General features: G+C 58.1%; 1 protein-coding gene and 1 long non-coding RNA gene across 11 annotated transcripts in view; both read right to left on the bottom strand.

The window, feature by feature from the left end:
* The window catches only part of nrxn3a (neurexin 3a), a 2,368,971-nt gene that overhangs the window by 387,157 nt on the left and 1,956,398 nt on the right, over positions 1–25,416 (bottom strand). The window lies entirely within an intron of this gene.
* Positions 182–23,450, bottom strand: LOC140407931 (uncharacterized). Its single transcript, XR_011939902.1, has 2 exons — positions 23,250–23,450; positions 182–439 (listed from the first exon to the last, which is right to left on the bottom strand). It is a non-coding gene; the product is annotated as an uncharacterized lncRNA (long non-coding RNA).

Genomic DNA, 25,416 nt, shown 5'->3' with positions numbered 1-25,416 from the left:
TTCTTCTTGAGAAGGTGGTGGTGAGCACCTTCCCGAACCGCTGAAGTCTATGCGGTGAATGTACGCCCACGGTGCCATACGCACCTCAAATCAAACACTGTAGGAACAAGGCCAATAATGTACATCTAAAGGGGATGCACGACTATCGGCCTTGAAAAAAAAAGCCACTGATTGAAGGTAATTCTCCAGACTCGTTTGTTTAATTCACAGGTTATGCACAAAACCTACATTACAGAAGGAAGCCATTTGGCCCACCGTGACTGTGTTGCTATTCGGAAGAGTATATTGGTGGATCCTAACTTGCTGCCCAATTTCCTGGCTGACGCATTCGTTCTCGGTGCTGCTTGCCTCTCCTCACCGCGACAGTGTTCTTACGCAGGCGCAAGAACCCATTTTAATTGGTTCATTCGTGATATGTTATGACATTCCGGATCATTTTCTGAGGAAAATACGTACATGAGAAATGCATGCTATCATGGAAATCCATCACAATATCCAGCTGGATCAAAAGACCATAAGGAATAGGCACGGGAGTAGGCATTAAGTCCCTCGAGTGTGCTCCACTATTCAAGACATTACAGGCAGAATACTTGGAAAAATTCTAATTTACTGTGAGGGGAATTGAATACAAAATTGGGAAGCTAGGCTTCAATTATATAGAGCATTGTTGACACCAAATCTGGAGTACTGTGTTCAGTATTGGTCTCCTTACTTAAGGGAAGATGTAAATGTATTGGAAGCAGTTCAGAGAAGGTTTACGAGAAAAGTGCCTGGAATGGATGGGTTGACTCATGAGAAAAGAGAGGCTAAGCTTGTGTCTGCTGGAGTTTAGAAGATTTGAAAAAAGTGGGCAGCACGGTAGCATAGTGGTTAGCACAGTTGCTTCACAGCTCCAGGGTCTCAGGTTCAATTCCCGGCTGTCTGTGTGGAGTCTGCATGTTCTCTCCGTGTCTGCATGGGTTTCCTCCGGGTGCTCCGGTTTCCTCCCACAGCCCAAAGATGTGCAGGTTAGCTGGATGGATTGGCCATTATAAATTGCCCTTGATGTCCAAAAATGGTTCGGTGGGGTTACGGGGATAGAGTGTGGCGAATTTAAGGAGGCTAGTGGGTTGGAGGCTGGGACTGCATTGGAACATAGAAGCCAAGAAGTTACAAAGCCATGGATGTCCTTCAGGAGCAGATGAGTTGACACAAGGAGGAGTTGGACAAGATATTAGGGACATAGAAATAAGGAGTGTTAGCAATGGCGAGGATACATGGCTGGAAGCTCAGGTCAGGATGAAAATCTACCAAACACTGATTGAGCACATTGCACCCTCCAAATTCACCACCTTAGTGTCAGGCTCCCAGAATCATTTGCCAGTTACTCAATAACACATTGTCCCATGCACAATGCACATTATCGTATTAAATGCACCAAGTGACAATGTTTTCTCAGCAACAAATAGCTGAAATTAGAAAATAGAAAAACATAAATCCATTAAGAATCGAAAGCCGACTGAGGAGAAGGTAATTTCAAAGACCATTTATCTGCAATCACTCCTCTACCATCAATCACCAATAGATCAACACCATTCTTAGCTGGAGGATCGTTTTGTCAAGTCCAAAGTTGTTTTTTTTTGTCAGAAGGTTTTATTTTTTATGCTTATGTTCTTGGCAAGCAACCCAGCACAATGCAGCGCCTCTCCTTCACACGGAGATAAGGTCCTTCACAAATGTCATCTGATGTGGATTCAGTCTTACAGAGAAAAGTTCAGTCTCGGCTGTCGTCAACTCAACTCAGTTAGTGTGTCTGATTCATCAACAACCTATCACCTCAGCTTACTCTTCTGTACCAGTCTTCTGATGCACCCCCCCCCACCCCCCCACCTTCGCCGCACCCCCACCTCCCCTCCCGAGATTGAGGATTAAAGAAGTTCCCTTCCTGTGACATTCCCAATCCCTCCTCCAAGCAGAACTCTCAACCAGTTGTGCCATTCAGTTACACCATGTAACCCTGTATCCTCACTCTGCTGAGCACCTTGGTTCCGTGTCTCTCAACTAGCCCTCTAACCTCAACAACGTTTTTTTGGGGAGAGGGTACCAAATTTCCAGCACCCTTTCTGTGACGAAATGCTTTCCTGACACCACCCTGACTGGCTTATGTTCTAATTCTGAGGTGATTCTTTGCAATTCTCCACCACAGACAGCTGTAGATTATCAGTTATTGATTATGGGCACGGGCTGAAGGAATTGCACCAGAGTCTCGTGTCGCGGACGTTTAGCTGGGTGTTTCCCGGCGCACGCAGCGCCAGGTAACACCGCGCTATCTAACGGGACTCTGTTGCAATCCAGGCCCTCAGCGGGGGACGCCACGCCCTGCCGAGGCCGCACTTAGTCCTGTTTCCTGCACAGAGGAGCCACGCTTGCCAGAACTCCTCTACAGGAGGCAATCGGGGCGCCATTTTTAAATCTCTCATGATCGGCAGTGCCAGGCTGGCTCCCAGGTGACACTGCCAGGGTACCAGGCTGGCAGCGCCAAGGTGCTCAGGTGGCACCAGCAATTCCAGGATGCCACCCTGCCTAGAGGGCAACCACCTAGCGGGTCTATAACTCTCTGGGAGACCCCCTCCCCTCAAGTACCGTTCCGCCTGGTCCCCGATGGTAAATCAACCCTAGGGCCCCATTTGACCTTTCAGATGAAGGTCATTCTGAAGTCCACGGGAGTTGGTCCAGTGTCCTGAGACCACCTGGTCCACATGGTACGGCTGTTTGTGGGAGCTTCCTGTGCACAAATTTGTCTTTCCTTCATTACGAACGTGACTGCACTTCAAGAAGTCTTTCCTCGGGGTTTATAGCCTTTTGAAACATCCTGAAGTTGTGAAGGGCTCTATATAAATGCAGGTTGTTTAAGATAGGAACTCAAAGCAATCGTTTAGCATCACTAGATTTTGTTATCAGCCGCAGGAACAAATATGAAGACTGCGCATTCACTGGAAGTCCATTGCAAAACAAAAGTTACACTTTAAAAGACATAAAGATGGGGTTAAGATCACACTGGGATTCACAGATAAGATTGAGGATTAAGCCAACCACAATACACCCCCACTGAGGGCAATCTAATCATGAAACATAATGTGTTCAAGAGCAAAACATTCCCATTCAATGAGCTCCTATCAGTTAGACATTTTTTCAATATTTGGTGCAATGGAGCGTAAGAGCCTGAGGGCAAAACACGCAAAGAATTCTGGAATTTGCAATGATAGATGCAGAATTAGTTCCATCTACTGAGAATGTTTTCTGTTGAACCCTCCTCCCTCTCTCCTCCTGCCTGCCCTTTGACTAACGTAGGACTTTGTTACATAACGGTCTTTAACACTTTCTTTCTGCTCCCCGAATATGGGGTGGAGGGGATAAGTGGCTAGGAGATTACGCAATGAGAGAAGGCTCGCAGGGTGACCCCCCCATCCAGCCCCCCCTCCATCCCCCACTCCACGCCCCACCTGACCACCCCCCTGAGGAACCCCACCTCCACCCCGCCCGCCCACCCCCCTCCACCCACCCACCCCAACCCAACCCCCCCCTCCCCCCTGGGGGTGTGGGTGTTGGGGATATGGGTGCTGGGGGGGGTGTTGGGGGTCTGGGTGTTGGGGTTCGGGTGTTGGGGGTGTGGGTGGTGTGGGTTTTGGGGGGGGTGTTGGGGGGGTGGGTGTTGGGGGGGTGTTGGGAGTGTGGGTGTTGGGGGTGTTGGAGGGGGTGGTTGTTGGGTGTCTGGGTGTTGGGGGTGTGGGTGTTGGGGGGGTGTGGGTGTTGGGGGGGTGTGGGTGTTGGGGGTGTGGGTGTGTTGGGGGGGTGTGGGTGTTGGGGGTGTGGGTGTGTTGGGGGTGTGGGCGTGTTGGGGGTGTGGGTGTTGGGGGTGTTGGGGGGTGTGGGTTTTGGGGGTGTTGGGGTGTGGGTATTGGGGGTGTTGGGGGGTGTGTGTGTTGGGGATGTGGGTGTGGGTGTTTGGGGTGTGGATGTTGGGGGGTGTTGGGGATGTGGATGTTGGGGATGTGGGTGTTGGGGGTGTGGGTGTAGGGGTGTGGGTGTTGGGGGTGTGGGTGTTGGGGGTGTGGGTGTTGGGGGTCTGGGTGTTGGGGGTGTGGATGTTGGGGGTTTGTGGGTGTTGGAGTATATTATCATAGAATTTACAATGCAGAAGGAGGCCATTCGGCCCATCGAGTCTGCACCGGCTCTTGGAAAGAGCACCCTACCCAAGGTCAACACGTCTACCCTATCCCCATAACCCAGTAACCCCACCCAACACCAAGGGCAATTTTGGACATTAAGGGCAATTTATCATGGCCAATCCACCTAACCTGCACATCTTCAGACTGTGGGAGGAAACTGGAGCACCCGGAGGAAACCCACGCACACACGGGGAGGATGTGCAGATGCCGCACAGACAGTGACCCAAGCTGGAATCGAACCTGGGACCCTGGAGCTGTGAAGCAATTGTGCTAACCACCATGCTACCATGCTGGGTGTTGGGGTGTGTGGGTATTTGGGGTGTTGGGGGTGTGGCTGTTGGGGGTGTGAGTGTTGGGGGGGGTGGATATTGGGGGTATGGGTGTTGCGGGGGGGGGGTGTTGGGGGTGTGGGTGTTGGGGGTGTGGGTGTTGGGGGTGTGGGTGTTGGGGGTCTGGGTGGGTGTTGGGGGTGAGGGTGTTGGGGGTGTGGGTGTTGGGGGTGTGGGTGTTGGAGGTGTGGGTGTTGGAGGTGTGTGTGTTGCGGGTGTGGGTGTTGTGGGTGTTGGGGGTGCGGGTGTTGGGGGTGCGGGTATTGGGGGTGTGGGTGTTGGGGTGTGGGTGTTGGGGTGTGTGGGTGTTGTGGGTGTGGGTGTTGGGTGTTGGGGGTGTGGGTGTTGGGGATGTAGGTGTTGGGGTTGTGGGTGTTGGGGGTGTGGGTGTTGGGGAGTGGGTGTCGGGGGTGTGGGTGTTGGGGGTGTTGGTGGGTGGGTGTTGGGGGCGTGAGTGTTGGGTGTGTGTGTGTTGGGGGTGTTTGTGTTGGGGGTGTGGGTGTTGGGGGTGTCGGTGTTGGGGATGTCGGTGTTGGGGGTGTTGGTGTTCGAGGTGTGGGTCTTGGGGGAGTGGGTGTTGGGTGTGTGGGTGTTGGGTGTGTGGGTGTTGTGTGTGTGGGTGTTGGGGGTGTGGGTCATGGGGGTATCGGTCTTGGGGGAGTGGATGTTGGGGTTGTGGGTGTTGGGGGTGCGGATGTTGTTGGTTTGTGGGTGTTGGGGGTGTGGGTGTTGGGGGTGAGGGTGTGGGGGCTGTGGGTGTTAGGAGTGTGGGTATTGGGGGTCTGGGTGTTGGGGGGGTGGGTGTTGGGGTTGTGGGTGTTGGGTGTGTTGTTGTTGGGGGTGTGGGTGTTGGGGGTGTTGGGGATGTGGGTATTGGGTGTGTGGGTGTTGGGGGTGTTGGGGGGGTGGGTGTTGGAGGTGTGGATATTGGGGATGTGGGCGTTGGGTGTGTGGGTGTTGGGTATGTGGGTGTTGGGGGTGGGTGTTGGGGGTGGGTGTTGGGGGTGTGGGTGTTGGGGGTGTGGGTGTTGGGGGTGTGGGTGTTGGGGCTGTGGGTGTTGGGGCTGTGGGTGTTGGGGCTGTGGGTGTTGGAGGTGTGGATATTGGGGATGTGGGTGTTGGGTGTGTCGGTGTTGGGTGTGTGGGTGTTGGGGGGTGGGTGTTGGGGGGTGGGTGTTGGGGGTGTGGGTGTTGGGTGTGTGCGTGTTGGGGGTGTGGGTGTTGGGGGTTCGGTGTTGGGGGTGTGGGTGTTGAGTGTGTTGGGGGTGTGGGTGTTGGGGGTGTTGGTGTTGGGGGTGTGGGTGTTGGGGGTGTGGGTGTTGGGGTGTGGGTGTTGGGGGTTGGGGGTCTGGGTGGGTGTTGGGGGTGTGAGTGCTGGGGTTGTGGGTGTTAGGGGTGGGGGTGTGGGTGTTGGGGGTGTGGGTGTTGGTCGTGTGAGTGTTGGGGGTGTGGGTCTTGGGGGAGTAGGTGTTGGGGGTGTGGGTGTTGGGGGTGTGGGTCTTGGGGGAGTGGATGTTGGGGGTGTGGGTGTTGGGGGTGCGGGTGTTGTAGGTGTGTGGGTCTTGGGGGTGTGGGTGTTGGGGGTGTGGGTGTTCGGGGTGTGGGTGTTGGTCGTGTGGGTATTGGGGGTGTGGGTCTTGGGGGAGTGGGTGTTGGGGGTGTGGGTGTTGTGTGTGTGGGTGTTGGGTGTGTGGGCGTTGGGGGTGTGGGTCATGGGGGTGTGGTTCTTGGGGGAGTGGATGTTGGGGTTGTGGGTGTTGGGGGCGCGGATGTTGTAGGTTTGTGGGTGTTGGGGGTGTGGGTGTTGGGGGTGAGGATGTTGGGGCTGTGGGTGTTAGGAGTGTGGGTATTGGGGTTCTGGGTGTTGGGGGGGTGGGTGTTGGGGTTGTGGGTGTTGGGTGCGTGGGTGTTGGGGGGGTGTGTCTTGGGGGAGTGGGTGTTGGGGGTGTGGGTGTTGGGGGTGTGGGTGTTGGGGTGTGGGTGATGGGTGTGTGGGTGTTGGGGGTGTGGGTCTAGGGGGAGTGGATGTTGGGGGTGTGGGTGTTGGGGGTGCGGGTGTTGGGGTGGGTGGGTTGGGGGTGTGGGTGTTGGGGGTGTTGGGGGTGTGGGTGTTGGGGATGTGGGGGCTGTTCGTGTTGGGGGTGTGGCTGTTGGGGGTGTGGGTGTTGGGGGTGTGGGTGTTGGGCGTGCGGGTGTTGGGGGTCTGGGTGGGTGTTAAGGGTGCGGGTGTTGGGGATGTGGGTGTTGGGGGGGTGCGTGTTAGGGGGTGTGGGTGTTGGGGGGTGTGGGTGTTGGGGGGTGTGGGTGTTGGGGGTGTGGGTGCTGAGCGTGTGGGTGTTGGGGTTGTGGGTGGGTGTTGGGGGTGTTGGGGGTCTGCGTGGGTGTTGGGGAGGTGGGTGTTGGGAGGGTGGGTGTTGGGCGGGTGGGTGTTGGGGGTGTGGGTGTTGGGGGTGTGGGTGGGTGTTGGGGTGTGTGTATTGGGGGTCTGGGTGGGTTTTGGGGGTGTTGGGGGTCTGGGTGTGTGTTGGGGGGGTGGGTGTTGGGGGTGGGTGTTGGGGCTGCGGGTGTTGGGGGTGCGGGTTTTGGGGGTGCTTGTTTTGGGGGTGCGGGTTTTGGGGGTGCTGGTGTTGGGGATGTGGGTGTTGGGGTGTGGGTGTTGGGGGGTGGGTGTTGGGGGTGTGGGTGTTGGGCGTGTGGGTGTTGGGGGTGTGGGTGTTGGGGGCTGGGTGTTGGAGATGTGGGTGTTGGGGATGTGGGTGTTGGGGGGTGGGTGTTGGGGATGCGGGTTTTGGGGGTGCGGGTTTTGGGGGTGTGGGTGTTGGGGGGTGGGTGTTGGGGGGTGGGTGTTGGGGGGTGGGTGTTGGGGGTGGGTGTTGGGGGTGTGGGTGTTGGGGATGCGGGTGTTGGGGGGGTGGGTGTTGGGGGGGTGGGTGTTGGGTGTGTGGGTGTTGGGGGTGTGGGTGGGTGTTGGGGGTGTGGGTGGGTGTTGGGGGTGTGGGTATTGGGGGTGTTGGGGGTCTGGGTGGGTCTGGGTGGGTGTTGGGGGGGTGGGTGTTGGGGGGGTGGGTGTTGGGGGGGTGGGTGTTGGGGGTGCGGGTGTTAGGGATGCGGGTGTTGGGGGTGCGGGTGTTGGGGGTGCGCGTGTTGGGGGTGCGGGTGTTGGGGGTGCGGGTGTTGGGTGTGCGGGTGTTGGAGGGGTAGGTGTTGGGGATGTGGGTGTTGGGGATGTGGGTGTTGGGGTGGGTGGGTATTGGGCGGGGTTCGGGCGGTGTGTGTGTTGGGGCTGTGGGTGTTGGGGGTGCAGGTGTTGGGGGTGTGGGTGTTGGGGGTGTGGGTGTTGGGGGGTGGGTGTTGGGGGTGTGGGTGTTGGGGGGGGTGTGGGTGTTGGGGGTGCGTGTGTTGCGGGTGCGTGTGTTGGGGGTGCGGGTTTTGGGGATGTGGGTGTTGGGGATGTGGGTGTTGGGGGTGTGGGTGTTGGGGGGGTGGGTGTTGGGGGTGTGGGTGTTGGGGGGTGGGTGTTGGGGGGGTGGGTGTTGGGGGGGTGGGTGTTGGGGGTGTGGGTGTTGGGGGTGTGGGTGTTGGGGGTGTGGGTGTTGGGGATGTGGATGTTGGGGGTGCGGGTGTTGGGGATGTGGGTGTTGGGGGGGTGGGTGTTGGGGATGTGTTGGGGTGGGTGTTGGGTGGTGTGGGTGTTGGGGGGGTGTGGGTGTTGGGGGGTGTGGGTGTTGGGGGTGTGGGTGTTGGGGGTGCGGGTGTTGGGGATGTGGGTGTTGGGGGGGTGGGTGTTGGGGATGTGTTGGGGGTGGGTGTTGGGTGGTGTGGGTGTTGGGGGTGTGGGTGTTGAGGGTGCGGGTGTTGGGGATGTGGGTGTTGGGGGGGTGGGTGTTGGGGATGTGGGTGTTGGGGGGGTGGGTGTTGGGGATGTGTTGGGGGTGGGTGTTGGGTGGTGTGGGTGTTGGGGGGGTGTGGGTGTTGGGGGGTGTGGGTGTTGGGGGTGTGGGTGTTGGGGGTGTGGGTGTTGGGGGTGTGGGTGTTGTGGGTGTGGGTGTTGGGGGTGCGGGTGTTGGGGATGTGGGTGTTGGGGGGTGGTTGTTGGGGGTGTGGGTGTTGGGCGTGTGGGTGTTGGGGGTGTGGGTGTTGGGGATGTGGGTGTTGGGGATGTGGGTGTTGGGGGTATGGGTGTTGGGGGTGTGGGTCTTGGGGGAGTAGGTGTTAGGGGTGTGGGTGTTGGGGGTGTGGGTCTTGGGGGAGTGGATGTTGGGGGTGTGGGTGTTGGGGGTGCGGGTGTTGTAGGTGTGTGGGTCTTGGGGGTGTGGGTGTTGGGGGTGTGGGTGTTCGGGGTGTGGGTGTTGGTCGTGTGGGTATTGGGGGTGTGGGTCTTGGGGGAGTGGGTGTTGGGGGTGTGGGTGTTGTGTGTGTGGGTGTTGGGTGTGTGGGCGCTGGGGGTGTGGGTCATGGGGGTGTGGTTCTTGGGGGAGTGGATGTTGGGGGATGGGTTTAGGGGGAGTGGATGTTGGGGGTGTGGGTGTTGGGGGTGCGGGTGTTGGGGTGGGTGGGTTGGGGGTGTGGGTGTTGGGGGTGTTGGGGGTGTGGGTGTTGGGGATGTGGGGGCTGTTCGTGTTGGGGGAGTGGATGTTGGGGTTGTGGGTGTTGGGGGCGCGGATGTTGTAGGTTTGTGGGTGTTGGGGGTGTGGGTGTTGGGGGTGAGGATGTTGGGGCTGTGGGTGTTAGGAGTGTGGGTATTGGGGTTCTGGGTGTTGGGGGGGTGGGTGTTGGGGTTGTGGGTGTTGGGTGCGTGGGTGTTGTGGGGGTGTGTCTTGGGGGAGTGGGTGTTGGGGGTGTGGGTGTTGGGGTGTGGGTGATGGGTGTGTGGGTGTTGGGGGTGTGGGTCTAGGGGGAGTGGATGTTGGGGGTGTGGGTGTTGGGGGTGCGGGTGTTGGGGTGGGTGGGTTGGGGGTGTGGGTGTTGGGGGTGTTGGGGGTGTGGGTGTTGGGGATGTGGGGGCTGTTCGTGTTGGGGGTGTGGCTGTTGGGGGTGTGTGTGTTGGGGGTGTGGGTGTTGGGCGTGCGGGTGTTGGGGGTCTGGGTGGGTGTTAAGGGTGCGGGTGTTGGGGATGTGGGTGTTGGGGGGGTGCGTGTTAGGGGGTGTGGGTGTTGGGGGGTGTGGGTGTTGGGGGGTGTGGGTGTTGGGGGTGTGGGTGCTGAGCGTGTGGGTGTTGGGGTTGTGGGTGGGTGTTGGGGGTGTTGGGGGTCTGCGTGGGTGTTGGGGAGGTGGGTGTTGGGAGGGTGGGTGTTGGGCGGGTGGGTGTTGGGGGTGTGGGTGTTGGGGGTGTTGGGGGTGTGGGTGGGTGTTGGGGTGTGTGTATTGGGGGTCTGGGTGGGTTTTGGTGGTGTTGGGGGTCTGGGTGTGTGTTGGGGGGGTTGGTGTTGGGGGTGGGTGTTGGGGGTGGGTGTTGGGGCTGCGGGTGTTGGGGGTGCGGGTTTTGGGGGTGCTTGTTTTGGGGGTGCGGGTTTTGGGGGTGCTGGTGTTGGGGATGTGGGTGTTGGGGGTGTGGGTGTTGGGGGGTGGGTGTTGGGGGTGTGGGTGTTGGGCGTGTGGGTGTTGGGGGTGTGGGTGTTGGGGGCTGGGTGTTGGAGATGTGGGTGTTGGGGATGTGGGTGTTGGGGGGTGGGTGTTGGGGATGCGGGTTTTGGGGGTGCGGGTTTTGGGGGTGTGGGTGTTGGGCGTGTGGGTGTTGGGGGGTGGGTGTTGGGGGGTGGGTGTTGGGGGTGTGGGTGTTGGGGATGCGGGTGTTGGGGGGGTGGGTGTTGGGTGTGTGTGTGTTGGTTGTGTGGGTGGGTGTTGGGGGTGTGGGTATTGGGGGTGTTGGAGGTCTGGGTGGGTCTTGGGGGTGTTGGGGGTCTGGGTGGGTGTTGGGGGGGTGGGTATTGGGGGGGTGGGTGTTGGGGGTGCGGGTGTTAGGGATGCGGGTGTTGGGGGTGCGGGTGTTGGGGGTGCGCGTGTTGGGGGTGCGGGTGTTGGGGGTGCGGGTGTTGGGTGTGCGGGTGTTGGAGGGGTAGGTGTTGGGGATGTGGGTGTTGGGGATGTGGGTGTTGGGGTGGGTGGGTATTGGGCGGGGTTCGGGGAGTGTGTATGTTGGGGCTGTGGGTGTTGGGGGTGCAGGTGTTGGGGGTGTGGGTGTTGGGGGTGTGGGTGTTGGGGGGTGGGTGTTGGGGGTGTGGGTGTTGGGGGGGGTGTGGGTGTTGGGGGTGCGTGTGTTGGGGGTGCGTGTGTTGGGGGTGCGGGTTTTGGGGATGTGGGTGTTGGGGGTGTGGGTGTTGGGGGGGTGGGTGTTGGGGGTGTGGGTGTTGGGCGTGTGGGTGTTGGGGGGTGGGTGTTGGGGGGGTGGGTGTTGGGGGGGTAGGTGTTGGGGGGGTGGGTGTTGGGGGTGTGGGTGTTGGGGGTGTGGGTGTTGGGGGTGTGGGTGTTGGGGATGTGGATGTTGGGGGTGCGGGTGTTGGGGATGTGGGTGTTGGGGGGGTGGGTGTTGGGGATGTGTTGGGGTGGGTGTTGGGTGGTGTGGGTGTTGGGGGGGTGTGGGTGTTGGGGGGTGTGGGTGATGGGGGTGTGGGTGTTGGGGGTGCGGGTGTTGGGGGTGCGGGTGTTGGGGGTGCGGGTGTTGGGGATGTGGGTGTTGGGGGGGTGGGTGTTGGGAATGTGTTGGGGGTGGGTGTTGGGTGGTGTGGGTGTTGGGGGTGTGGGTGTTGAGGGTGCGGGTGTTGGGGATGTGGGTGTTGGGGGGGTGGGTGTTGGGGATGTGGGTGTTGGGGGGGTGGGTGTTGGGGATGTGTTGGGGGTGGGTGTTGGGTGGTGTGGGTGTTGGGGGGGTGTGGGTGTTGGGGGGTGTGGGTGTTGGGGGTGTGGGTGTTGGGGGTGTGGGTGTTGGGGGTGTGGGTGTTGTGGGTGTGGGTGTTGGGGGTGCGGGTGTTGGGGATGTGGGTGTTGGGGGGTGGTTGTTGGGGGTGTGGGTGTTGGGCGTGTGGGTGTTGGGGGTGTGGGTGTTGGGGATGTGGGTGTTGGGGATGTGGGTGTTGGGGATGTGGGTGTTGGGGGTATGGGTGTTGGGGGTGTGGGTCTTGGGGGAGTAGGTGTTGGGGGTGTGGGTGTTGGGGGTGTGGGTCTTGGGGGAGTGGATGTTGGGGGTGTGGGTGTTGGGGGTGCGGGTGTTGTAGGTGTGTGGGTCTTGGGGGTGTGGGTGTTGGGGGTGTGGGTTTTCGGGGTGTGGGTGTTGGTCGTGTGGGTATTGGGGGTGTGGGTCTTGGGGGAGTGGGTGTTGGGGGTGTGGGTGTTGTGTGTGTGGGTGTTGGGTGTGTGGGCGCTGGGGGTGTGGGTCATGGGGGTGTGGTTCTTGGGGGAGTGGATGTTGGGGGATGGGTTTAGGGGGAGTGGATGTTGGGGGTGTGGGTGTTGGGGGTGCGGGTGTTGGGGTGGGTGGGTTGGGGGTGTGGGTGTTGGGGGTGTTGGGGGTGTGGGTGTTGGGGATGTGGGGGCTGTTCGTGTTGGGGGTGTGGCTGTTGGGGGTGTGGGTGTTGGGGGTGTGGGTGTTGGGCGTGCGGGTGTTGGGGGTCTGGGTGGGTGTTAAGGGTGCGGGTGTTGGAGATGTGGGTGTTGGGGGGGGTGCGTGTTAGGGGGTGTGGGTGTTGGGGGGTGTGGGTGTTGGGGGGTGTGGGTGTTGGGGGTGTGGGTGTTGAGCGTGTGGGTGTTGGGGTTGTGGGTGGGTGTTGGGGGTGTTGGGGGTCTGCGTGGGTGTTGGGGAGGTGGGTGTTGGGAGGGTGGGTGTTGGGCGGGTGGGTGTTGGGGGTGTGGGTGTTGGGGTGTGGGTGGGTGTTGGGGTGTGTGTATTGGGGGTCTGGGTGGGTTTTGGGGGTGTTGGGTGTCTGGGTGTGTGTTGGGGGGGTGGGTGTTGGGGGTGGGTGTTGGGGCTGCGGGTGTTGGGGGTGCGGGTTTTGGGGGTGCTTGTTTTGGGGGTGCTTGTTTTGGGGGTGCTGGTGTTGGGGATGTGGGTGTTGGGGGTGTGGGTGTTGGGGGGTGGGTGTTGGGGGTGTGGGTGTTGGGCGTGTGGGTGTTGGAGGTGTGGGTGTTGGGGGCTGAGTGTTGGAGATGTGGGTGTTGGGGATGTGGGTGTTGGGGGGTGGGTGTTGGGGGTGCGGGTTTTGGGGGTGCGGGTTTTGGGGGTGTGGGTGTTGGGCGTGTGGGTGTTGGGGTGTGGGTGTTGGGGGGTGGGTGTTGGGGGGTGGGTGTTGGGGGTGTGGGTGTTGGGGGTGCGGGTGTTGGGGATGTGGGTGTTGGGGGGGTGGGTGTTGGGTGTGTGGGTGTTGGGGGTGCGGGTGTTGGGGATGTGGGTGTTGGGGGGGTGGGTGTTGGGGGTGTGGGTGTTGGGGGTGTGGGTGGGTGTTGGGGGTGTGGGTATTGGGGGCGTTGGGGGTCTGGGTGGGTCTTGGGGGTGTTGGGGGTCTGGGTGGGTGTTGGGGGGGTGGGTGTTGGGGGGGTGGGTGTTGGGGGTGCGGGTGTTCGGGATGCGGGTGTTGGGGGTGCGGGTGTTGGGGGTGCGGGTGTTGGGGGTGCGGGTGTTGGGTGTGCGGGTGTTGGAGGGGTAGGTGTTGGGGATGTGGGTGTTGGGGATGTGGGTGTTGGGGTGGGTGGGTATTGGGCGGGGTTCGGGCGGTGTGTGTGTTGGGGCTGTGGGTGTTGGGGGTGCAGGTGTTGGGGGTGTGGGTGTTGGGGGTGTGGGTGTTGGGGGGTGGGTGTTGGGGGTGTGGGTGTTGGGGGGGTGTGGGTGTTGGGGGTGCGTGTGTTGGGGGTGCGTGTGTTGGGGGTGCGGGTTTTGGGGATGTGGGTGTTGGGGGTGTGGGTGTTGGGGGGGTGGGTGTTGGGGGTGTGGGTGTTTGGCGTGTGGGTGTTGGGGGGTGGGTGTTGGGGGGGTGGGTGTTGGGGATGTGGGTGTTGGGGGTGTGGGTGTTGGGGGTGTGGGTGTTGGGGATGTGGATGTTGGGGGTGCGGGTGTTGGGGGGGTGGGTGTTGGGGATGTGTTGGGGTGGGTGTTGGGTGGTGTGGGTGTTGGGGGGGTGTGGGTGTTGGGGGGTGTGGGTGTTGGGGGTGTGGGTGTTGGGGGTGCGGGTGTTGGGGGTGCGGGTGTTGGGGGTGCGGGTGTTGGGGATGTGGGTGTTGGGGGGTGGGTGTTGGGGATGTGTTGGGGGTGGGTGTTGGGTGGTGTGGGTGTTGGGGGTGTGGGTGTTGAGGGTGCGGGTGTTGGGGATGTGGGTGTTGGGGGGGTGGGTGTTGGGGATGTGGGTGTTGGGGGGGTGGGTGTTGGGGATGTGTTGGGGGTGGGTGTTGGGTGGTGTGGGTGTTGGGTGGTGTGGGTGTTGGGGGGGTGTGGGTGTTGGGGGGTGTGGGTGTTGGGGGTGTGGGTGTTGGGGGTGTGGGTGTTGGGGTGTGTGGGTGTTGGGGTGTGTGGGTGTTGGGGGTGTGGGTGTTGGGGGTGCGGGTGTTGGGGGTGCGGGTGTTGGGGGTGCGGGTGTTGGGGATGTGGGTGTTGGGGGGGTGGGTGTTGGGGATGTGTTGGGGGTGGGTGTTGGGTGGTGTGGGTGTTGGGGGGGTGTGGGTGTTGGGGGGTGTGGGTGTTGGGGGTGTGGGTGTTGGGTGGTGTGGGTGTTGGGGTGTGTGGGTGTTGGGGTGTGTGGGTGTTGGGGGTGTGGGTGTTGGGGGTGCGGGTGTTGGGGGTGCGGGTGTTGGGGGTGCGGGTGTTGGGGATGTGGGTGTTGGGGGGGTGGGTGTTGGGGATGTGTTGGGGGTGGGTGTTGGGTGGTGTGGGTGTTGGGGGTGTGGGTGTTGAGGGTGCGGGTGTTGGGGATGTGGGTGTTGGGGGGTTGGGTGTTGGGGATGTGGGTGTTGGGGGGGTGGGTGTTGGGGATGTGTTGGGGGTGGGTGTTGGGTGGTGTGGGTGTTGGGGGGGTGTGGGTGTTGGGGGGTGTGGGTGTTGGGGGTGTGGGTGTTGGGGGTGTGGGTGTTGGGGGTGTGGGTGTTGTGGGTGTGGGTGTTGGGGGTGCGGGTGTTGGGGATGTGGGTGTTGGGGGGTGGTTGTTGGGGGTGTGGGTGTTGGGCGTGTGGGTGTTGGGGGTGTGGGTGTTGGGGATGTGGGTGTTGGGGATGTGGGTGTTGGGGGTATGGGTGTTGGGGATGTGGGTGTTGGGAGAGTGGGTGTTGGGGGTTCGGTGTTGGAGGTGTGGGTGTTGAGTGTGTTGGGGGTGTGGGTGTTGGGGGTGTTGGTGTTGGGAATGTGGTTATTGGGGGCGTAGGTGTTGGGGGTGTGGGTGTTGGGGGTGTGGGTGTTGGGGTGTGGGTGTTGGGGGGTGGGGGTTGGGGGTCTAGGTGGGTGTTGGGGGTGTGAGTGCTGGGGTTGTGGGTGTTAGGGGTGGGGGGGGTGGGTGTTGGGGGTGTGGGTGTTGGTCGTGTGGGTGTTGGGGGTGTGGGTCTTGGGGGAGTGGATGTTGGGGGTGTGAGTGTTGGGGGTGTGGGTCTTGGGGGAGTGGATGTTGGGGGTGTGGGTATTGGGGGTGCGGGTGTTGTATGTGTGTGGGTTTTGGGGGTGTGGGTGTTGGTGGTGTGGGTGTTGGGGGTGTGGGTGTTGGGGGTGTGAGTGTTGGTCGTGTGTGTATTGGGGGTGTGGGTCTTGGGAGAGTGGGTGTTGGGGGTCTGGGTGTTGCGTGTGTGGGTGTTGGGTGTGTGTGGGTTGGGGGTGTGGGTCATGGGGGTGTGGGTCTTGGGGGAGTGGATGTTGGGGTTGTGGGTGTTGGGGGCGCGGATGTTGTAGGTTTGTGGGTGTTGGGGGTGTGGGTGTTGGGGGTGAGGGTGTTGGGGCTGTGGGTGTTAGGAGTGTGGGTGTTGGGGGTGTGTGTGTTGGGGGTGTGGGTCTTGGGGGAGTGGATGTTGGGGGTGTGGGTGTTGGGGGTGCGGGTGTTGTGGTGGGTGGGTTGGGGGTGTGGGTGTTGGGGGTGTGGGGGCTGTTCGTGGTGTGGGTGTGGGTGTTGGGGGTGTGGGTGTTGGGGGTGTGGGTGTTGGGGGTGTGGGTGTTGGGGGTGTGCATGTTGGGGGTCTGGGTGTTGGGGGTGTGGGTGTTGGGGATGTGGGTGTTGGGGGTGTGGGTGTTGGGGGTGTTGGGGAGGTGGGGGTTTGGGGGGGTGTGGGTGTTGGGTGTGTGGGTATTCGGGGTGTGGGTGTTTGGGGGGTGGGTGTTGGGTGTGTCGGTGTTATGAGATGTTCGTGTTGGGGGTGTGGGTGTTGGGGGTGTTGGTGTTGGGGGGTGTGGGTGTTGGGGGGTGTGGCTGTTGGGGGTGTGGGTGTTGGGCGTGAGGGTGTTGGGGATGTTGGGGGTCTGGGTGGGTATTGGGGGTGTTGGGGGTCTGCTTGGGTGTTGGGGAGGTGGGTGTTGGGGGGGTGGGTGTTGGGCGGGTGTGTGTTGGGGGTGTGGGTGTTGGGGGTGTGGGTGGGTGTTGGGGGTGTGGGTGGGTGTTGGGGTGTGTGTATTGGGGTGTTGGGGGTCTGGGTGGGTTTTGGGGGTGTTGGGGTCTGGGTGTGTGTTGGGGATGTGGGTGTTGGGGCTGCGGGTGTTGGGGGTGCGGGTTTTGGGGGTGCGGGTTTTGGGGGTGCGGGTTTTAGGGGTGCGGGTGTTGGGGGTGTGGGTGTTGGGGGATGTGTGTGTTGGGGGTGTGGGTGTTGGGGGTTGGGTGTTGGGGATGTGGGTGTTGGGGGTGCGGGTGTTGGGGATGTGGGTGTTGGGGGGGTGGGTGTTGGGCGCGTGGGTGTTGGGGGGGTGGGTGTTGGGGATGTGTTGGGTGGTGGGTGTTGGGGGGGTGTGGGTGTTGGGTGGTGTCGGTGTTGGGGGGGTGTGTTGGGGGTGTGGGTGTTGGGGATGTGGGTGTTGGGGGGTGGGTGTTGGGGGTGTGGGTGTTGGGGGTGTGGGTGTTGGGGAGGTGGGTGTTGGGGGTGTGGGTGTTGGGCGTGTGGGTGTTGGGGGTGTGGATGGGTGTGGGGGTGTGGGTATTGGGGGTGTTGGGGGTCTGGGTGGGATTTGGGGGTGTTGGGGGTCTGGGTGGGTGTTGGGTGGTGGGTGTTGTGGGGTGGGTGTTGGGGTGCGGGTGTTGGGGATGTGTGTGTTGGGGAAATGGGTGTTGGGGGTGTGGGTTTTGGGGATGTGGGTGTTTGGGGTGTGGCTGTTGGGGGTGTGGGTGTTGGGGACGTGTGTGTTGGGGGTGTGGGTGTTGGGGGTGTGGGTGTTGGGGGTGTGGGTTTTGGGGGTGTGGCTGTTGGGCGTGTGGGTGTTGGGCGTGTGGGTGTTGGGGATGTGGGTGTTGGGCGTGTGGCTGTTGGGCGTGTGGGTGTTGGGGGTGTGGGTGTTGGGGATGTGGGTGTTGGGCGTGTGGGTGTTGGGGATGTGGGTGTTGGGGATGTGGGTGTTGGGCGTGTAGGTGTTGGGGATGTGGGTGTTGGGCGTGTGGGTGTTGGGCGGGTGGGTGTTGGGGGTGCGGATGTTGGGGATTTGGGGGTTTGGCGTGTGGGTGTTGGTGGTGTGGGTGTTGGGTGTGTGGGTGTTGGGGATGTGGGTGTTGGGGATGTGGGTGTTGGGGATGTGGGTGTTGGGGGTGTGGGTGTTGGGGATGTGGGTGTTGGGCGTGTGGGTGTTGGGGATGTGGGTGTTGGGCGTGTGGGTGTTGGGCGGGTGGGTGTTGGGGGTGCGGATGTTGGGGATTTGGGGGTTTGGCGTGTGGGTGTTGGTGGTGTGGGTGTTGGGTGTGTGGGTGTTGGGGATGTGGGTGTTGGGGATGTGGGTGTTGGGGATGTGGGTGTTGGGGATGTGGGTGTTGGGGATGTGGGTGTTGGGGGTGTGGGTGTTGGGGGTGCGGGTGTTGGGGATGTGGGTGTTGGGGGGGTGGGTGTTGGGGATGTGTTGGGTGGTGGGTGTTGGAGGGGTGTGGGTGTTGGGTGGTGTCGGTGTTGGGGGGTGTGTGTTGGGGGTGTGGGTGTTGGGGAGGTGGGTGTTGGGGGTGTGGGTGTTGGGGATGTGGGTGTTGGGCGTGTGGGTGTTGGGGATGTGGGTGTTGGGCGTTTGGGTGTTGGGGGGGTGGGTGTTGGGGGTCTGGGTTTCTGGTTTTCCAGCCCCCCTTTCTCTTCGATACAGCTTGTTTGGCCAACTATCTTAATATCGCCTCAGTGTCCAAATCTATTTGATAATCTAGTCAAGCGCGTTGAGATAGTTTTACCATGCAATAGGTGCTATATAAATGCAAGTTGTAACTGTGTAACTGTGTATTGCAGCAGAGTCTATCTGAAATACTCAAAGCAGTCTAACACCGCCAAAGCACTCAAAAGAAAAAAATAAACAATTCACATCAACTTGACCGATGATGCGTGATAAATTAAACATTGATTTTTACTTCACTGAAGAGTTATTTAGGGCTTTGTCAAGAATGAAGTAATATCTATTGGTTTATTTAGTCTGTGGGTTTTTTTTCCCTGTGTCTCTGGAATAAAACAGCACAAAAAGTTTCAAAGTCTCAAAGAAACTAAGTTTTTTCCACCTATTTTCCCCCTTCCAACTGTTCTTGGTCGAAGACGTTCCGACTCTCACCCAAGTGGCTTCCGGGGCTTTGTGCGTAATCCTGGACTGTGAGTGTTGGGTGGTTAGTGCAATCCGAGGAGGACAGCCCTTACCCAGTCCTGTCCTCCACTCTGATCAGAATTGCACAGGAGGAAGGCCATTCGGTCCCTCTTACTTTATCCTTACTACAACAAGGTGCTTTATTGTAGCAAAACTTCCCAGGGAGGCTTCGCAGGAGCGTTATCGAGCAAAGATCGACCGTTTCCCCATTGGGTGAGACTTTCCTGTTATTCCTGCCGGTGCGATCTTCCGCTCGCTGCCGGTGGTGACCGCATGCAGGATCCCCGGCACCAGAAGGCACGAGTAACAGGAAACCCCGTTGACAATGGCAGGACCGGAAGATCTCACCGTCAGCGCATGGCAGGCAACCCCCGTCACTGCAAAACACGGCGCAGAGGGGACAGGAAAGTCCTGCCCGTTGTTTCTGAAATAATTCCGAGGATTTTGGCTCCATTAAATTAACTGGATGTGTTGATCCCTCTTTTTGAAAGGAGAAATGCTGGATTTATGTTTCCCATCTCTGCACTCTGCATTGCAGGCTGCAAGTTGCAAATTTCCCCAAACTTCATGTTGGGCACAGATCGGTCGGTCTGAAAAGTCTTTGCAGTCATACTGGAAGTCTCCATCAACCTTCAGAACTATTTACAAATACACAGTTAAGCGAGGAGCCTGTTTCCATGCTTGCTGACACACATAGCTCAGTCCAGCACGAGGCAGACCCCGGGTGTGGGTGATGTGCTCTCATATCAATGCGTGAGTGGTACTGAAATCAGACCCACATTAAACCGATATGTACCAGGCCCTTATTCTAGACTCCCCTTTCAAGATCGATTGCAGGAATCGGCCTTACGGTTCTGCTCTGTCCTGTCCCCAGTACTCAAATATCTCCACGGTAACGCTACTCAATGTGTCGTTTGATCAGGTCACAGGGCACACGCACACACTCCAGGGCACATAGACAGGTGCACGTATGTGGTCACAAGCAGCTGCTTTAAGGGGTCTGTGCTACTGTGGGCTCTTACCCTCTCGACGTGGCTGTGGGCGGGATTCTCCCTTCTGGGGACTAAGTCCCCACGCCAGCGGGAAAACCGGGGCCAACCACTCCGGCGTCAACAGCCCCCGAAAGTGCGGAATTCTCCGCATTATCTGGGGTTGGGTGGACGCCGAAGGGGCTGGCGCCACTCCACCCGGCGCCGAAGGGACGGCATGATTCCGCGCTTGCGCGTACCGGCCGGCGTATTTTGCCGCATGTGCGGGGGGTTGGTTCTCTTCACCGCGCCGGCCCCCGGGGCAGCAAGGGCTGGAGCGGAAGAAAGAAGTGCCCCCACGGAACAAGCCCACCCGCAGATCGGTGGGCCCCGATCACGGGCCAAGCCACTGTGGGGGTCCCCCCGGGGTCAGATCCCCCCCCCCGAGGACCGCCCCCGCATACTCACCTGCCAGGTCCCGCCACTGCGTGAGGTGAGTGATTCACGCCGGCGGGACTGACCAAAAATGGACGGCTGCTCGGCCCATCGGGGTCCGGAGAATCACTGTGGGGGGGGGGGGTCCGCTGCCAACGGCCCCTGAATGGCATGGTGGGAATCCCGCCGCCACCCAAAAAACGGCGCCGGATGATACGGCAGCCGGCGTTGGAGCGCGGGGCAGGATTCGCGCCGGCCCCAGGGATTCTCCGACCCGCCCCGGGGGGGGGGGGGGGGGGGTGTCGGAGAATCCCGCCCTGTATCTCTGCGATCGGAGTGGACCAGGTATGAAACGTGGGAGCACTCCCATTTGCTGCCTCCGTATCACTCCATTCACTGCACCTATCTCATTCACCTCGCTAACATTTCTTTATGACCATTGATTTTTTTTGTACAATGTTCAGTATCTCATTTCTATTAAATATGCAATGAAATTTATTTTTAAAAACCTTTTCTGAGCACAAAGATGATTCGATGCGAGTGACCCTGCAAGTTGGAAACACGGGGGATCTTATGATTTGCGACTTAGGGAAAAAGGCTTCCTCATGACTCGGAGATTGACAACCTCCTTTCTGCGGAGGGATGCACGGGGCCAGAGGGTAACCAGTGGACCTGACCAGTATGAACAACCCATCGGTGCGAGTGGGAACTTCACCATGACCTACTCAGGAACCCGCACAGTTACATTTCTGTTCACTAAACGAGGAACAGAGGCTCGCTACGAGGAGGGTCACATTCCTCAATAACCCAATTGAAACTTGCCTCCACCGGACCCTCATCCCAGACATTCGCTCTGTATGAACGTTTCTCTTAAGGGGCGGGATTCTCCGACCCCATGCCGGGGGTGGGGAGGGCGTGAATCCCGCCTCCGCCTCTGCCGAAATCTCCTGCACCGGGGATTTGGCGGGGGCGGGAATCGCGCCGTGCCGGTCGGCGACCGCTGGCAGCGCCCCCCCCCCTCCGCCCCCCAGCGATTCTCCAGCCCGCGATGGGCCGAGTGGCCGCCCGTTTTCGGGCAGTCCCACCGCCGTGAATTACAACAGGTACTTACCGGCAGGTCCTGGCTGCGCGGGCGGCCTCCGAGGTCCTCGGGGGAGCGCGGGGGGATCTGGCCCTGGGAGGTGCACCCACGGTGGCCTGGCCCGCGATCGGGGCCCCACCGATCCGCGGGCGGGCCTGTGCCGTGGGGGCACCCTATTCCTCCGCATCGCCCGCTGTAACTGTCCGCGATGGCCGACGCGGAAATGAACCCCCCTGTGCATGTGCTGGGATGACGGCAGCACACGTTGGCGTTCCCGCCCATGCGCCGGCCGGCGGAGGCCCTTTGCCGCCGGTTGGCATGGCGCCAAGCCCCTTCCGCGCCAGCCGGCACGGCGCAAACCACTCTGGCTTCCACACCTTCGGGGCGGCCCGACGCCGGAGTGGTTCACGCCGGAGTTGCCCGCACCGCCGGTTTTCGCAGAACCCCCCCCCCCCATGTCTCTACCACTTCTTTCATCAATGTCCTTAAATCTATGCCGTCTCGTTCTTAATCCTTCCACCAGTGGGAACAATTTCTCCCGATTGATTTGGTCCAGAAGAGTGTGCATATTTTCCAATTAAGGGGCAATTTAGTGTGGCCAGTCCATCTACCCTGCACATCTTTGGGTTGTGGGGGCGAAACCCACGCAAACACGGGGAGAATGTGCAAACTCCACACGGACAGTGACCCAGATCCAGGATCGAACCTGAGACCTTGGCGCCGTGAGGCAGCAGTGCTAACCACTGTGCCACCGTGCTGCCCTGGTCCAGACTCCTCTTGACTTTGAGCACCTCCATCAAATCTGCTCTCAACCTTCTCTTCTCCAAGGGAAACAATTCCCGACGTCGCCAATCGATTGAAGTAACTGAAGATTCTTATCACCTATATATTCTCCAGCAGCCTGATCGTCTATCAATATTTTGCATCTCTGTATATCTGACTTTATATCATTATCAGATAGATTATCTAGCTCTTTAAACTTGTCGACTTGCGTTAAGTATTAAAAACCAGACTTAGTTGGGTTTAGAATTCCTCAGGTGATGAAAGGAACCTTATGAAGACGTTTGAAGCACAGTCACTGTTACGTAAGCAAACGAGGCAGCAAAATCTCACAGTGATGACCATTGTAACTATGGGGCGGGAATCCCCATCCCGCCGGCCCGGTTTTCCGGCGAGGCATGCCCCCGCCGGCTGCGGGGTTCTCCGCTCCCGGAGCCAGCCAATGGGGTCTCCCATTGTGGCCACCTCACACCGTCGGGAAACCCGCAGGTGTGGGTAAGCTGCCGCTAATGAATCCCGCTAATGGAGAATCCCGCTGATTGTGTTATTACTGGTGCTGGTTGAGAGCAGAATGTTGCCTGGACATACACAAATCGTGCCCGAGCTTCCTTCACTCTTTCCATGTGTCACCCACGTAGGCAGGATTGGCAAGCTCCCGGGCCCGCGAAGAGTGTGTGGTTGATTATCCCTGACTAACCAAGGAAATAGTGAGAAACTTTGCTACCAACTGGAGTTCTTTCCTCTGGAAAAAAAAGAGGGCTATGTGATAACTGTAAAAATTGTTATGTATTATGTTTTATATTTGTGGCAGTAATGTTATTAAAAGCCTGGGTTAAAATATATATTTGTTGGAGTATTATTATTAAAGAACCTAGGTTAAAGTATTCTGGCAGTGTGCCTTCTAAAGCTGTGATTAAGAAGTCGTAAAAGGCGAGGTCATGATTCATTCTAACCATTTTCTTGTTTCCATATAGAGGGCTAATGGGATATTGTTATGATTGCTGGAGATTCCCTGGAGATTAGATAATTAGGGGGTTTGTATTTAGTCCTTGCCAAGCAAGTCGTGTGACATCTTAGTGGGATCCAGGTTATGTAATTAATGGGAAGAGCCAGGTCTGTCTGCAGATCTGCAGTTGCTACGGTACAATTTGAGTCTGACAAGATTGAAGGATTTTAAGATGAACAGCACTTTTGCCAAATGCTGCTCGGTTGAGCAGTGTACTGAATCGCTCACTCCAAAAGTCTCCACACAACATTAGCAAGTAATCTGTGTGTTAACTTTATTTATAAGTGGCATTCAAACTGTATTGGGTTGTTTAATTGGAGTTAGTAGCAGGTATAGATAAGTTTAAGCTTTTCCTTGTGTTTAAGAACTGTTTAACTTATAATTATAAAGCTATTTTCTTTGATGTTAATATGGTTAATTCTGTGTTTAAATTAAACTTTATTTTAACATAAAGGATATCTACCGCCAGAGTCCTGGAGTGGTGTCCTTTCTTCGCAGTTTTACAAGTTAAAAACAATTGTTTGGAGTTCTTACTTGGTATCCTAACCAATGTTGGGGTCTGGTCCGGTACCCTAACAGCTGACAGAGGGCTTTAAGGTTAATAGGTTTGATAGGGTAGACTATCATATTATGGGGCCCATAAATATGTCAGTCATCAAAAAATTCAAAAGGAAATTCAGAAGAAACCGCTTTACCCAAGACAAGAGAGGATTTAACTGCTTCCCCTTGATAATCAATCGCATTACCATCGCTGGATCCCTCTCGATCAACATACTGGGGGCTCACCATTGACCAGAAACTGAAGTGAAGTCGGAGGCTGAGAACGCCAATTGCCTGTGGGTCACGATCCCTCTGCACAGTGTACCCGGTGGGAAATGGCCGCACATGCGCAGTCAGTGTTTTTGCCGTCTTTGGGCTGCGGGAAGTCCGTGCTCAGGCCCTGTACACCTACCCATCAGAGAAAGAAGCAATGAAGTGAAAAGTTGCAAAACTGCGGGTCGTGTGACCTGATCTGGAGCACCACTGCAGAAAGTATGTTCCAAGGAGAAAGGATGCGGGGGGGGGGGGGGGCAGGGAGAAGGTCCCAAACCAGGGAGTGGGATAGAAAGAGATCCCGGAGGAAAGTCCCAGGCAAGGGCTAAGGACAGAGATTGGAAACAGATCCTGCTGAGTGAAAGTTGAGAGGGAGCAGCAGAGAAGTAGCCTCCCGCGGTGAGCAGACCTCAAGCGAAGCGGGCGAGAGGCAAGCCCTGAAGATCCAAGCAAGTGGCTGAAGATTGGTGACTCCTTACCGGAGCAGTGGTGTTCTGCTGGGCATGGCCCAATTTCCGAAAGTGCTTGGAATGTGGAGCTTGAATGTACTCGGAGTCCGGGGGAAAGGAATCTCGGAAGGTGAGACTGAAACCTTGTCATTTATTTTGGAGCGCGATGTATGTGACCAAAATTCATGTGTTGATTCATATGTGTCTCTTAACTACCCGGACTGTGAGAAGATAGATATTGTAAATCATTTTATCTTTCTTAATTTGTCTGCGTCGGTAGCAAAATTGCTAGGGTGAAAGTAATAGGTGATTTCAATCATATTCTTGTGTTTATATTGAAATATCTTTGTCTGGCGTAATATAATTCATTTTTTCTTGTTCAATAAAGATTTCATTCTTTGTGGTGAAGTTCATCAGCAGACTCCTGTGAATTTATTCAGTAACTTTCCTCCACGGTTTCTCAAGAATTAAAGTTAGGGGGCTGGATTGTCCGCCCCGCCGCGCCACATTTCTGCCCCGACCGGCCAGCGGGATTCTCCGTAACGCCGGCTGGTCAATGGGGTTTCCCATTGTGGGGCAGCCCCACACCATCAGGAAACCCCCCGGACGTCGGCATAACGGAGAAACCCGCCCAGGATCTTTCAAGCCAGGTTCAACGCTGGGATCTGACCTGTCCAGTGGTAACGTCAGCTGGGGAGGATGTGCGGGGCGCAGAACAAGGCGGGCGATTGGCGCTGGGTGCGTTGCTCGTTTGGACTCCAAATGGCCTCCTTCTGCGCCGTGGCAGCTCTGTACTCATCATTCTCTGCTTCAGTGTGTGACATTTAGGACATAGAACATTCAGTGCAGAAGGAGGCCGTGGATAGAATGCGGCACTTGCGGCCACAGGGAGCGGTTGAGGCAAGTATCATCGGTGCTTTCTGAAGCAGTTAAATACCTAGATGAGGGAGGAAGCAATAGAAGGATGTTCAGAGCGGGTGAGACGGAGGAGGGTGAGAGGGGGCTTCGGAGGGGCAGAAACACTGGTACAGGCACCTGGGGCTGAATGGCCTGTTTGTGTTCTGGAGTTCAGCGCAGTGGTGAATCTGAACAGGGTATTTACCAGGGAGGCGTCATGGTAACTGGGATTTTATACTAGTGAACTGTACATTGTAATTACCACGTTATGATATTCCTGTTCATATTGGAGAGTAATGAACAGCCGCAAGCAGGATATAAGGCACATAAACAATTCAGGGTGTTCGGAGAATGTCATAAATTATTTAAGAGCTTGTACAGTCAAGTTAGTTGAACCCTGAGGTTGCATTGCTCTCTTGACCTCCCTTTTGGCTCCCTATCATTTTTTTTAAATGTACAGTACACAATTTTTAATTAACATTAACTTTCATTACCATGGTGCTTCCACTGTCAGTCCTGATATTGGCTGGGTTTGAGAAATACTTCTGACAGTCCCTGCTCCTAAGGTCTATCACAGCAGGACCCTCTAGGTGTTGTTGAATTACTTGACTCAAGTTATACTGCCACCCCTGCAACATGGTGCGTCTGCTGCCTCTGCGCAGCAAGAGGAATGTATCAGTATAAGTGCTGCCTCAGTGCTTATGTTCATGAATGAATGTATCATTGCTCCCTCCATTTTATCCACCTGATTCGC

The sequence above is a fragment of the Scyliorhinus torazame genome, chromosome 2, assembly GCF_047496885.1.
Source record: "Scyliorhinus torazame isolate Kashiwa2021f chromosome 2, sScyTor2.1, whole genome shotgun sequence".
Lineage (NCBI taxonomy): Eukaryota > Metazoa > Chordata > Chondrichthyes > Carcharhiniformes > Scyliorhinidae > Scyliorhinus > Scyliorhinus torazame.
Note: the sequence above shows the minus strand (reverse complement) of the source record. Positions and strands in the feature narration are given on the sequence as shown.